The sequence below is a fragment of the Rhinoderma darwinii genome, chromosome 1, assembly GCF_050947455.1.
Source record: "Rhinoderma darwinii isolate aRhiDar2 chromosome 1, aRhiDar2.hap1, whole genome shotgun sequence".
Taxonomy (NCBI): Eukaryota; Metazoa; Chordata; class Amphibia; order Anura; family Rhinodermatidae; genus Rhinoderma; species Rhinoderma darwinii.
In genome coordinates this window covers 248,015,128-248,025,121 of record NC_134687.1, presented here as the reverse complement: position 1 = coordinate 248,025,121, position 9,994 = coordinate 248,015,128, and the positions used below count along the sequence as shown (strand labels likewise).

Here is a 9,994-nt window from a genome sequence, read left to right as displayed (position 1 = left end):
ATGTCAATGGCCATTCTAAGCTGAATGTGCCTGCTCTCGTCAGATCGCAGAAGTTACACAGCTTAAGGCCTTGCTAGTACCAGTGTGGGAGACTGTCTGGGAATCCGTGGTGCGGTTGACTTTTTATTATGTCGTTTAGATTTTGTTTCACAATAGATTAAATAGGACTATGGATTAAAGCATTTAACGTCAATGGCCATTCTAAGCTGAATGTGCCTGCTCTCGTCAGAACGCAGAAGTTACACAGCTTAAGGCCTCGCTAGTACCAGTGTTGGAGACTGTCTGGGAATCCGTGGTGCGGTAGAATTTTTATTATGTCGTTTAGATTTTGTTTCACAATCGATTAAAAAGGACTATGGATTAAACTTTTAATGTCAATGGCCATTCTAAGCTGAATGTGCCTGCTCTCGTCAGATCGCAGAAGTTACACAGCTTAAGGCCTCGCTAGTACTAGTGTGGGAGACTGTCTGGGAATCCGTGGTGCGGTTGACTTTTTATTATGTTGTTTAGATTTTGTTTCACAATCGATTAAAAAGGACTATGGATTAAAGCATTTAATGTCAATGGCCATTCTAAGCTGAATGTGCCTGCTCTCGTCAGATCGCAGAAGTTACACAGCTTAAGGCCTCGCTAGTACCAGTGTGGGAGACTGTCTGGGAATCCGTGGTGCGGTTGACTTTTTATTATGTTGTTTAGATTTTGTTTCACAATAGATTAAATATGACTATGGATTAAGGCTTTTAATGGCAATGGCCATTCTAAGCTGAATGTGCCTGCTCTCGTCAGATCGCAGAAGTTACACAGCTTAAGGCCTCGTTAGTACCAGTGTGGGAGACTGTCTGGGAATCCGTGGTGCCGTTGACTTTTTATTATGTCGTTTAGATTTTGTTTCACCATCGATTAAAAAGGACTATGGATTAAAGCATTTAATGTCAATGGCCATTCTAAGCTGAATGTGCCTGCTCTCGTTAGATCGCAGAAGTTACACAGCTTAACGCCTCGCTAGTACCGGTGTGGGAGACTGTCTGGGAATCCGTGGTGTGGTTGACTTTTTATTATGTCGTTTAGATTTTGTTTCACAATAGATTAAATAGGACTATGGATTAAAGCATTTAACGTCAATGGCCATTCTAAGCTGAATGTGCCTGCTCTCGTCAGATCGCAGAAGTTACACAGCTTAAGGCCTCGCTAGTACCAGTGTGGGAGACTGTCTGGGAATCCGTGGTGCGGTTGACTTTTTATTATGTTGTTTAGATTTTGTTTCACAATAGATTAAATAGGACTATGGATTAAGGCTTTTAATGTCAATGGCCATTCTAAGCTGAATGTGCCTGCTCTTGTCAGATCGCAGAAGTTACACAGCTTAAGGCCTCGCTAGTACCAGTGTGGGAGACTGTCTGGGAATCCGTGGTGCGGTTGTCTTTTTATTATGTTGTTTAGATTTTGTTTCACAATAGATTAAATAGGACTATGGATTAAGGCTTTTAATGGCTATGGCCATTCTAAGCTGAATGTGCCTGCTCTCGTCAGATCGCAGAAGTTACACAGCTTAAGGCCTCGTTAGTACCAGTGTGGGAGACTGTCTGGGAATCCGTGGTGCGGTTGACTTTTTATTATGTCGTTTAGATTTTGTTTCACAATCGATTAAAAAGGACTATGGATTAAAGCATTTAATGTCAATGGCAATTCTAAGCTGAATGTGCCTGCTCTCGTTAGATCGCAGAAGTTACACAGCTTAACGCCTCACTAGTACCAGTGTGGGAGACTGTCTGGGAATCCGTGGTGTGGTTGACTTTTTATTATGTCGTTAAGATTTAGTTTCACAATAGATTAAATAGGACTATGGATTAAAGCATTTAACGTCAATGGCCATTCTAAGCTGAATGTGCCTGCTCTCGTCAGATCGCAGAAGTTACACAGCTTAAGGCCTCGCTAGTACCAGTGTTGGAGACTGTCTGGGAATCCGTGGTGCTGTTGAATTTTTATTATGTCGTTTAGATTTTGTTTCACAATCGATTAAAAAGGACTATGGATTAAAGCATTTAATGTCAATGGCCATTCTAAGCTGAATGTCCCTGCTCTCGTCAGATCGCAGAAGTTACACAGCTTAAGGCCTCGCTAGTACCGGTGTGGGAGACTGTCTGGGAATCCGTGGTGCGGTTGACTTTTTATTATGTCGTTTAGATTTTGTTTCACAATCAATTAAAAAGGACTATGGATGAAAAGCATTTAATGTCAATGGCCATTCTAAGCTGAATGTGCCTGCTCTCGTCAGATCGCAGAAGTTACACAGCTTAAGGCCTTGCTAGTACCAGTGTGGGAGACTGTCTGGGAATCCGTGGTGCGGTTGCCTTTTTATTATGTCGTTTAGATTTTGTTTCACAATAGATTAAATAGGACTATGGATTAAAGCATTTAACGTCAATGGCCATTCTAAGCTGAATGTGCCTGCTCTCGTCAGAACGCAGAAGTTACACAGCTTAAAGCCTCGCTAGTACCAGTGTTGGAGACTGTCTGGGAATCTGTGGTGCGGTTGACTTTTTATTATGTCGTTTAGATTTTGTTTCACAATCGATTAAAAAGGACTATGGATTAAGCATTTAATGTCAATGGCCATTCTAAGCTGAATGTCCCTGCTCTCGTCAGATCACAGAAGTTACACAGCTTAAGGCCTCGCTAGTACCAGTGTGGGAGACTGTCTGGGAATCCGTGGTGCGGTTGACTTTTTATTATGTTGTTTAGATTTTGTTTCACAATAGATTAAATAGAACTATGGATTAAGGCTTTTAATGTCAATGGCCATTCTAAGCTGAATGTGCCTGCTCTCGTCAGATCGCAGAAGTTACACAGCTTAAGGCCTCGCTAGTACCAGTGTGGGAGACTGTCTGGGAATCCGTGGTGCGGTTGACTTTTTATTATGTTGTTTAGATTATGTTTCACAATAGATTAAATAGGACTATGGATTAAGGCTTTTAATGGCAATGGCCATTCTAAGCTGAATGTTCCTGCTCTCGTCAGATCGCAGAAGTTACACAGCTTAAGGCCTCGTTAGTACCAATGTGGGAGACTGTCTGGGAATCCGTGGTGCGGTTGACTTTTTATTATGTCATTTAGATTTTGTTTCACAATAGATTAAATAGGACTATGGATTAAACCATTTAACGTCAATGGCCATTCTAAGCTGAATGTGCCTGCTCTCGTCAGATCGCAGAAGTACACAGCTTAAGGCCTCGCTAGTACCAGTGTGGGAGACTGTCTGGGAATCCGTGGTGCGGTTGAATTTTTATTATGTCGTTTAGATTTTGTTTCACAATCGATTAAAAAGGACTATGGATTAAAGCATTTAATGTCAATGGCCATTCTAAGCTGAATGTCCCTGCTCTCGTCAGATCGCAGAAGTTACACAGCTTAAGGCCTCGCTAGTACCAGTGTGGGAGACTGTCTGGGAATCCGTGGTGCGGTTGACTTTTTATTATGTCGTTTAGATTTTGTTTCACAATCGATTAAAAAGGACTATGGATTAAAGCATGTAATGTCAATGGCCATTCTAAGCTGAATGTGTCTGCTCTCGTCAGATCGCAGAAGTTACACAGCTTAAGGCCTCGCTGCTACCAGTGTGGGAGACTGTCTGGGAATCCGTGGTGCGGTTGACTTTTTATTATGTCGTTTAGATTTTGTTTCACAATCGATTAAAAAAGGACTATGGATTAAAGCAGTTAGTGTCAATGGCCATTCTAAGCTAAATGTGCCTGCTCTCGTTAGATCGCAGAAGTTACACAGCTTAACGCCTCGCTAGTACCAGTGTGGGAGACTGTCTGGGAATCCGTGGTGCGGTTGAATTTTTATTATGTCGTTTTGATTTTGTTTCACAATCGATTAAAAAGGACTATGGATTAAAGCATTTAATGTCAATGGCCATTCTAAGCTGAATGTCCCTGCTCTCGTCAGATCGCAGAAATTACACAGCTTAAGGCCTTGCTAGTAACAGTGTGGGAGACTGTCTGGGAATCCGTGGTGCGGTAGACTTTTTATTATGTTGTTTAGATTTTGTTTCACAATCGATTAAAAAGGACTATGGATTAAAGCATTTAATGTCAATGGCCATTCTAAGCTGAATGTGCCTGCTCTCGTCAGACTGCAGAAGTTACACAGCTTAAGGCCTCGCTAGTACCAGTGTGGGAGACTGTCTGGGAATCCGTGGTGCGGTTGCCTTTATATTATGTCGTTTAGATTTTGTTTCACAATCGATTAAAAAGGACTATGGATTAAAGCATTTAATGTCAATGGCCATTCTAAGCTGAATGTGCCTGCTCTCGTCAGATCGCAGAAGTTACACAGCTTAAGGCTTTGCTAGTACCAGTGTGGGAGACTGTCTGGGAATCCGTGGTGCGGATGACTTTTTATTATGTCGTTTAGATTTTGTTTCACAATAGATTAAATAGGACTATGGATTAAAGCATTAAACGTCAATGGCCATTCTAAGCTGAATGTGCCTGCTCTCGTCAGAACGCAGAAGTTACACAGCTTAAGGCCTCGCTAGTACCAGTGTGGGAAACTGTCTGGGAATCCGTGGTGCGGTTGATTTTTTATTATGTCGTTTAGATTTTGTTTCACAATCGATTAAAAAGGACTATGTATTAAAGCACGTAATGTCAATGGCCACTCTAAGCTGAATGTCCCTGCTCTCGTCAGATCGCAGAAGTTACACAGCTTAAGGCCTCGCTAGTACCAGTGTGGGAGACTGTCTGGGAATCCGTGGTGCGGTTGACTTTTTATTATGTTGTTTAGATTTTGTTTCACAATAGATTAAATAGGAGTATGGATTAAGGCTTTTAATGTCAATGGCCATTCTAAGCTGAATGTGCCTGCTCTCGTCAGATCGCAGAAGTTACACAGCTTAAGGCCTCGCTAGTACCAGTGTGGGAGACTGTCTGGGAATCCGTGGTGCGGTTGACTTTTTATTATGTCGTTTAGATGTTGTTTCACAATCGATTAAAAAGGACTATGGATTAAAGCATTTAATGTCAATGGCCATTCTAAGCTGAATGTGCCTGCTCTCGTTAGATCGCAGAAGTTACACAGCTTAACGCCTCGCTAGTACCAGTGTGGGAGACTGTCTGGGAATCCGTGGTGCGGTTGACTTTTTATTATGTTGTTTAGATTTTGTTTCACAATAGATTAAATAGGACTATGGATTAAAACATTTAACGTCAATGGCCATTCTAAGCTGAATGTGCCTGCTCTCGTCAGATCGCAGAAGTTACACAGCTTAAGTCTTCGCTAGTACCAGTGTGGGAGACTGTCTGGGAATCTGTGGTGCGGTTGAATTTTTATTATGTCGTTTAGATTTTGTTTCACAATCGATTAAAAAGGACTATGGATTAAAGCATTTAATGTCAATGGCCATTCTAAGCTGAATGTCCCTGCTCTCGTCAGATTGCGGAAGTTACACAGCTTAAGGCCTCGCTAGTACCAGTGTGGGAGACTGTCTGGGAATCCGTGGTGCGGTTGCCTTTTTATTATGTCGTTTAGATTTTGTTTCAAAATCGATTAAAAAGGACTATGGATTAAAGCATTTAATGTCAATGGCCATTCTAAGCTGAATGTGCCTGCTCTTGTCAGATCGCAGAAGTTACACAGCTTAAGGCCTCGCTAGTACCAGTGTGGGAGACTGTCTGGGAATCAGTGGTGCGGTTGACTTTTTATTATGTCGTTTAGATTTTGTTTCACAATAGATTAAATAGGACTATGGATTAAAGCATTTAACGTCAATGGCCATTCTAAGCTGAATGTTCCTGCTCTCGTCAGAACGCAGAAGTTACACAGCTTAAGGCCTCGCTAGTACCAGTGTGGGAGACTGTCTGGGAATCCGTGGTGCGGTAGACTTTTTATTATGTCGTTTAGATTTTGTTTCACAATCGATTAAAAAGGACTATGGATTAAAGCATTTAATGTCAATGGCAATTCTAAGCTGAATGTGCCTGTTCTCGTTAGATCGCAGAAGTTACACAGCTTAAGCCCTCGCTAGTACCAGTGTGGGAGAGTGTCTGGGAATCCGTGGTGTGGTTGACTTTTTATTATGTTGTTTAGATTTTGTTTCACAATCGATTAAAAAGGACTATGGATTAAAGCATTTAATGTCAATGGCCATTCTAAGCTGAATGTGCCTGCTCTCGTTAGATCGCAGAAGTTACACAGCTTAACGGCTCGCTAGTACCAGTGTGGGAGACTGTCTGGGAATCCGTGGTGCGGTTGACTTTTTATTATGTCGTTTAGATTTTGTTTCACAATAGATTAAATAGGACTATGGATTAAAGCATTTAACGTCAATGGCCATTCTAAGCTGAATGTGCCTGCTCTCGTCAGATCGCAGAAGTTACACAGCTTAAGGCCTCGCTAGTACCAGTGTGGGAGACTGTCTGGGAATCTGTGGTGCGGTTGAATTTTTATTATGTAGTTTAGATTTTGTTTCACAATCGATTAAAAAGGACTATGGATTAAAGCATTTGATGTCAATGGCCATTCTAAGCTGAATGTCCCTGCCCTCGTCAGATCGCAGAAGTTACACAGCTTAAGGCCTCGCTAGTACCAGTGTGGGAGACTGTCTGGGAATCCGTGGTGCGGTTGACTTTTTATTATGTCGTTTAGATTTTGTTTCACAATCGATTAAAAAGGACTATGGATTAAAGCATTTAATGTCTATGGCCATTCTAAGCTGAATGTGCCTGCTCTCGTCAGATCGCAGAAGTTACACAGCTTAAGGCCTCGCTAGTACCAGTGTGGGAGACTGTCTGGGAATCCGTGGTGCGGTTGACTTCTTATTATGTCGTTTAGATTTTGTTTCACAATAGATTAAATAGGACTATGGATTAAAGCATTTAACGTCAATGGCCATTCTAAGCTGAATGTGCCTGCTCTCGTCAGATCGCAGAAGTTACACAGCTTAAGGCCTCGCTAGTACCAGTGTGGGAGACTGTCTGGGAATCCGTGGTGTGGTTGACTTTTTATTATGTCGTTAAGATTTAGTTTCACAATAGATTAAATAGGACTATGGATTAAAGCATTTAATGTCAATGGCCATTCTAAGCTGAATGTGCCTGCTCTCGTCAGATCGCAGAAGTTACACAGCTTAAGGCCTCGCTAGTATCAGTGTGGGAGACTGTCTGGGAATCCGTGGTGCGGTTGAATTTTTATTATGTCGTTTAGATTTTGTTTCACAATCGATTAAAAAGGACTATGGATTAAAGCATTTAATGTCAATGGCCATTCTAAGCTGAATGTCCCTGCTCTCGTCAGATCGCAGAAATTACACAGCTTAAGGCCTCGCTAGTACCAGTGTGGGAGACTGTCTGGGAATCCGTGGTGCGGTTGACTTTTTATTATGTCGTTTAGATTTTGTTTCACAATCGATTAAAAAGGACTATGGATTAAAGCATTTATTGTCAATGGCCATTCTAAGCTGAATGTGCCTGCTCTCGTCAGATCGCAAAAGTTACACAGCTTAAGGCCTCGCTAGTACCAGTGTGGGAGACTGTCTGGGAATCCGTGGTGCGGTTGAATTTTTATTATGTCGTTTAGATTTTGTTTCACAATCAATTAAAAAGGACTATGGATTAAAACATTTAATGTCAATGGCCATTCTAAGCTGAATGTGCCTGCTCTCGTCAGATCGCAGAAGTTACACAGCTTAAGGCCTTGCTAGTACCAGTGTGGGAGACTGTCTGGGAATCCGTGGTGCGGTTGACTTTTTATTATGTCGTTTAGATTTTGTTTCACAATAGATTAAATAGGACTATGGATTAAAGCATTTAACGTCAATGGCCATTCTAAGCTGAATGTGCCTGCTCTTGTCAGAACACAGAAGTTACACAGCTTAAGGCCTCGCTAGTACCAGTGTTGGAGACTGTCTGGGAATCCGTGGTGCGGTAGAATTTTTATTATGTCGTTTAGATTTTGTTTCACAATCGATTAAAAAGGACTATGGATTAAGCATTTAATGTCAATGGCCATTCTAAGCTGAATGTGCCTGCTCTCGTCAGATCGCAGAAGTTACACAGCTTAAGGCCTCGCTAGTACTAGTGTGGGAGACTGTCTGGGAATCCGTGGTGCGGTTGACTTTTTATTATGTTGTTTAGATTTTGTTTCACAATAGATTAAATAGGACTATGGATTAAGGCTTTTAATGGCAATGGCCATTCTAAGCTGAATGTGCCTGCTCTCGTCAGATCGCAGAAGTTACACATCTTAAGGCCTCGCTAGTACCAGTGTGGGAGACTGTCTGGGAATCCGTGGTGCGGTTGAATTTTTATTATGTCGTTTAGATTTTGTTTCACAATCGATTAAAAAGGACTATGGATTAAAGCATTTAATGTCAATGGCCATTCTAAGCTGAATGTCCCTGCTCTCGTCAGATCGCAGAAGTTACGCAGCTTAAGGCCTTGCTAGTAACAGTGTGGGAGACTGTCTGGGAATCCGTGGTGCGGTAGACTTTTTATTATGTTGTTTAGATTTTGTTTCACAATCGATTAAAAAGGACTATGGATTAAAGCATTTAATGTCAATGGCCATTCTAAGCTGAATGTGCCTGCTCTCGTCAGACTGCAGAAGTTACACAGCTTAAGGCCTCGCTAGTACCAGTGTGGGAGACTGTCTGGGAATCCGTGGTGCGGTTGCCTTTTTATTATGTCGTTTAGATTTTGTTTCACAATCGATTAAAAAGGACTATGGATTAAAGCATTTAATGTCAATGGCCATTCTAAGCTGAATGTGCCTGCTCTCGTCAGATCGCAGAAGTTACACAGCTTAAGGCTTTGCTAGTACCAGTGTGGGAGACTGTCTGGGAATCCGTGGTGCGGATGACTTTTTATTATGTCGTTTAGATTTTGTTTCACAATAGATTAAATAGGACTATGGATTAAAGCATTAAACGTCAATGGCCATTCTAAGCTGAATGTGCCTGCTCTCGTCAGAACGCAGAAGTTACACAGCTTAAGGCCTCGCTAGTACTAGTGTGGGAAACTGTCTGGGAATCCGTGGTGCGGTTGATTTTTTATTATGTCGTTTAGATTTTGTTTCACAATCGATTAAAAAGGACTATGTATTAAAGCACTTAATGTCAATGGCCACTCTAAGCTGAATGTCCCTGCTCTCGTCAGATCGCAGAAGTTACACAGCTTAAGGCCTCGCTAGTACCAGTGTGGGAGACTGTCTGGGAATCCGTGGTGCGGTTGACTTTTTATTATGTTGTTTAGATTTTGTTTCACAATAGATTAAATAGGAGTATGGATTAAGGCTTTTAATGTCAATGGCCATTCTAAGCTGAATGTGCCTGCTCTCGTCAGATCGCAGAAGTTACACAGCTTAAGGCCCCGCTAGTACCAGTGTGGGAGACTGTCTGGGAATCCGTGGTGCGGTTGACTTTTTATTATGTTGTTTCACAATCGATTAAAAAGGACTATGGATTAAAGCATTTAATGTCAATGGCCATTCTAAGCTGAATGTGCCTGCTCTCGTTAGATCGCAGAAGTTACACAGCTTAACGCCTCGCTAGTACCAGTGTGGGAGACTGTCTGGGAATCCGTGGTGCGGTTGACTTTTTATTATGTTGTTTAGATTTTGTTTCACAATAGATTAAATAGGACTATGGATTAAAACATTTAACGTCAATGGCCATTCTAAGCTGAATGTGCCTGCTCTCGTCAGATCGCAGAAGTTACACATCTTAAGGCCTCGCTAGTACCAGTGTGGGAGACTGTCTGGGAATCCGTGGTGCGGTTGAATTTTTATTATGTCGTTTAGATTTTGTTTCACAATCGATTAAAAAGGACTATGGATTAAAGCATTTAATGTCAATGGCCATTCTAAGCTGAATGTCCCTGCTCTCGTCAGATCGCAGAAGTTACACAGCTTAAGGCCTTGCTAGTAACAGTGTGGGAGACTGTCTGGGAATCCGTGGTGCGGTAGACTTTTTATTATGTTGTTTAGATTTTGTTTC

The 9,994-nt window shown here is 41.8% G+C and overlaps 49 pseudogenes; all 49 read left to right on the top strand.

Moving 5' to 3' along the window:
• The first annotated feature begins 2 nt into the window (after nt 1–2).
• On the top strand, nt 3–121 carry LOC142731841 (5S ribosomal RNA; annotated as a pseudogene).
• A 67-nt stretch (nt 122–188) lies between these two features.
• LOC142671385 (5S ribosomal RNA) lies at nt 189–307 on the top strand (annotated as a pseudogene).
• Nucleotides 308–373: 66 nt separating this feature from the next.
• Nucleotides 374–492, top strand: LOC142736080 (5S ribosomal RNA; annotated as a pseudogene).
• Nucleotides 493–559: 67 nt separating this feature from the next.
• LOC142690285 (5S ribosomal RNA) lies at nt 560–678 on the top strand (annotated as a pseudogene).
• Nucleotides 679–745: 67 nt separating this feature from the next.
• Nucleotides 746–864, top strand: LOC142666201 (5S ribosomal RNA; annotated as a pseudogene).
• Nucleotides 865–931: 67 nt separating this feature from the next.
• LOC142700732 (5S ribosomal RNA) lies at nt 932–1,050 on the top strand (annotated as a pseudogene).
• A 67-nt stretch (nt 1,051–1,117) lies between these two features.
• LOC142690163 (5S ribosomal RNA) lies at nt 1,118–1,236 on the top strand (annotated as a pseudogene).
• Nucleotides 1,237–1,303: 67 nt separating this feature from the next.
• LOC142669483 (5S ribosomal RNA) lies at nt 1,304–1,422 on the top strand (annotated as a pseudogene).
• A 67-nt stretch (nt 1,423–1,489) lies between these two features.
• LOC142737621 (5S ribosomal RNA) lies at nt 1,490–1,608 on the top strand (annotated as a pseudogene).
• Nucleotides 1,609–1,861: 253 nt separating this feature from the next.
• LOC142731439 (5S ribosomal RNA) lies at nt 1,862–1,980 on the top strand (annotated as a pseudogene).
• A 67-nt stretch (nt 1,981–2,047) lies between these two features.
• On the top strand, nt 2,048–2,166 carry LOC142729619 (5S ribosomal RNA; annotated as a pseudogene).
• Nucleotides 2,167–2,234: 68 nt separating this feature from the next.
• Nucleotides 2,235–2,353, top strand: LOC142737629 (5S ribosomal RNA; annotated as a pseudogene).
• A 67-nt stretch (nt 2,354–2,420) lies between these two features.
• On the top strand, nt 2,421–2,539 carry LOC142684853 (5S ribosomal RNA; annotated as a pseudogene).
• Nucleotides 2,540–2,605: 66 nt separating this feature from the next.
• Nucleotides 2,606–2,724, top strand: LOC142738169 (5S ribosomal RNA; annotated as a pseudogene).
• A 67-nt stretch (nt 2,725–2,791) lies between these two features.
• Nucleotides 2,792–2,910, top strand: LOC142690041 (5S ribosomal RNA; annotated as a pseudogene).
• A 67-nt stretch (nt 2,911–2,977) lies between these two features.
• Nucleotides 2,978–3,096, top strand: LOC142736448 (5S ribosomal RNA; annotated as a pseudogene).
• Nucleotides 3,097–3,163: 67 nt separating this feature from the next.
• Nucleotides 3,164–3,281, top strand: LOC142709656 (5S ribosomal RNA; annotated as a pseudogene).
• Nucleotides 3,282–3,348: 67 nt separating this feature from the next.
• LOC142726865 (5S ribosomal RNA) lies at nt 3,349–3,467 on the top strand (annotated as a pseudogene).
• Nucleotides 3,468–3,534: 67 nt separating this feature from the next.
• Nucleotides 3,535–3,653, top strand: LOC142705556 (5S ribosomal RNA; annotated as a pseudogene).
• Nucleotides 3,654–3,907: 254 nt separating this feature from the next.
• Nucleotides 3,908–4,026, top strand: LOC142699449 (5S ribosomal RNA; annotated as a pseudogene).
• A 67-nt stretch (nt 4,027–4,093) lies between these two features.
• Nucleotides 4,094–4,212, top strand: LOC142682427 (5S ribosomal RNA; annotated as a pseudogene).
• Nucleotides 4,213–4,279: 67 nt separating this feature from the next.
• LOC142693478 (5S ribosomal RNA) lies at nt 4,280–4,398 on the top strand (annotated as a pseudogene).
• Nucleotides 4,399–4,465: 67 nt separating this feature from the next.
• On the top strand, nt 4,466–4,584 carry LOC142735839 (5S ribosomal RNA; annotated as a pseudogene).
• A 67-nt stretch (nt 4,585–4,651) lies between these two features.
• Nucleotides 4,652–4,770, top strand: LOC142736897 (5S ribosomal RNA; annotated as a pseudogene).
• Nucleotides 4,771–4,837: 67 nt separating this feature from the next.
• On the top strand, nt 4,838–4,956 carry LOC142689920 (5S ribosomal RNA; annotated as a pseudogene).
• A 67-nt stretch (nt 4,957–5,023) lies between these two features.
• LOC142680849 (5S ribosomal RNA) lies at nt 5,024–5,142 on the top strand (annotated as a pseudogene).
• A 67-nt stretch (nt 5,143–5,209) lies between these two features.
• LOC142711505 (5S ribosomal RNA) lies at nt 5,210–5,328 on the top strand (annotated as a pseudogene).
• Nucleotides 5,329–5,395: 67 nt separating this feature from the next.
• On the top strand, nt 5,396–5,514 carry LOC142697218 (5S ribosomal RNA; annotated as a pseudogene).
• Nucleotides 5,515–5,581: 67 nt separating this feature from the next.
• Nucleotides 5,582–5,700, top strand: LOC142675223 (5S ribosomal RNA; annotated as a pseudogene).
• A 67-nt stretch (nt 5,701–5,767) lies between these two features.
• On the top strand, nt 5,768–5,886 carry LOC142716992 (5S ribosomal RNA; annotated as a pseudogene).
• Nucleotides 5,887–6,325: 439 nt separating this feature from the next.
• LOC142738297 (5S ribosomal RNA) lies at nt 6,326–6,444 on the top strand (annotated as a pseudogene).
• Nucleotides 6,445–6,511: 67 nt separating this feature from the next.
• On the top strand, nt 6,512–6,630 carry LOC142738201 (5S ribosomal RNA; annotated as a pseudogene).
• Nucleotides 6,631–6,697: 67 nt separating this feature from the next.
• LOC142733745 (5S ribosomal RNA) lies at nt 6,698–6,816 on the top strand (annotated as a pseudogene).
• Nucleotides 6,817–6,883: 67 nt separating this feature from the next.
• On the top strand, nt 6,884–7,002 carry LOC142732903 (5S ribosomal RNA; annotated as a pseudogene).
• A 67-nt stretch (nt 7,003–7,069) lies between these two features.
• On the top strand, nt 7,070–7,188 carry LOC142675444 (5S ribosomal RNA; annotated as a pseudogene).
• A 67-nt stretch (nt 7,189–7,255) lies between these two features.
• On the top strand, nt 7,256–7,374 carry LOC142724251 (5S ribosomal RNA; annotated as a pseudogene).
• A 67-nt stretch (nt 7,375–7,441) lies between these two features.
• Nucleotides 7,442–7,560, top strand: LOC142673836 (5S ribosomal RNA; annotated as a pseudogene).
• A 67-nt stretch (nt 7,561–7,627) lies between these two features.
• LOC142731830 (5S ribosomal RNA) lies at nt 7,628–7,746 on the top strand (annotated as a pseudogene).
• Nucleotides 7,747–7,998: 252 nt separating this feature from the next.
• Nucleotides 7,999–8,117, top strand: LOC142736068 (5S ribosomal RNA; annotated as a pseudogene).
• A 67-nt stretch (nt 8,118–8,184) lies between these two features.
• On the top strand, nt 8,185–8,303 carry LOC142706788 (5S ribosomal RNA; annotated as a pseudogene).
• Nucleotides 8,304–8,370: 67 nt separating this feature from the next.
• LOC142689469 (5S ribosomal RNA) lies at nt 8,371–8,489 on the top strand (annotated as a pseudogene).
• A 67-nt stretch (nt 8,490–8,556) lies between these two features.
• On the top strand, nt 8,557–8,675 carry LOC142682416 (5S ribosomal RNA; annotated as a pseudogene).
• Nucleotides 8,676–8,742: 67 nt separating this feature from the next.
• Nucleotides 8,743–8,861, top strand: LOC142693456 (5S ribosomal RNA; annotated as a pseudogene).
• A 67-nt stretch (nt 8,862–8,928) lies between these two features.
• On the top strand, nt 8,929–9,047 carry LOC142732304 (5S ribosomal RNA; annotated as a pseudogene).
• A 67-nt stretch (nt 9,048–9,114) lies between these two features.
• LOC142736895 (5S ribosomal RNA) lies at nt 9,115–9,233 on the top strand (annotated as a pseudogene).
• Nucleotides 9,234–9,300: 67 nt separating this feature from the next.
• Nucleotides 9,301–9,419, top strand: LOC142717396 (5S ribosomal RNA; annotated as a pseudogene).
• A 56-nt stretch (nt 9,420–9,475) lies between these two features.
• On the top strand, nt 9,476–9,594 carry LOC142680838 (5S ribosomal RNA; annotated as a pseudogene).
• Nucleotides 9,595–9,661: 67 nt separating this feature from the next.
• On the top strand, nt 9,662–9,780 carry LOC142683506 (5S ribosomal RNA; annotated as a pseudogene).
• A 67-nt stretch (nt 9,781–9,847) lies between these two features.
• On the top strand, nt 9,848–9,966 carry LOC142701054 (5S ribosomal RNA; annotated as a pseudogene).
• Nucleotides 9,967–9,994: the final 28 nt, after the last annotated feature.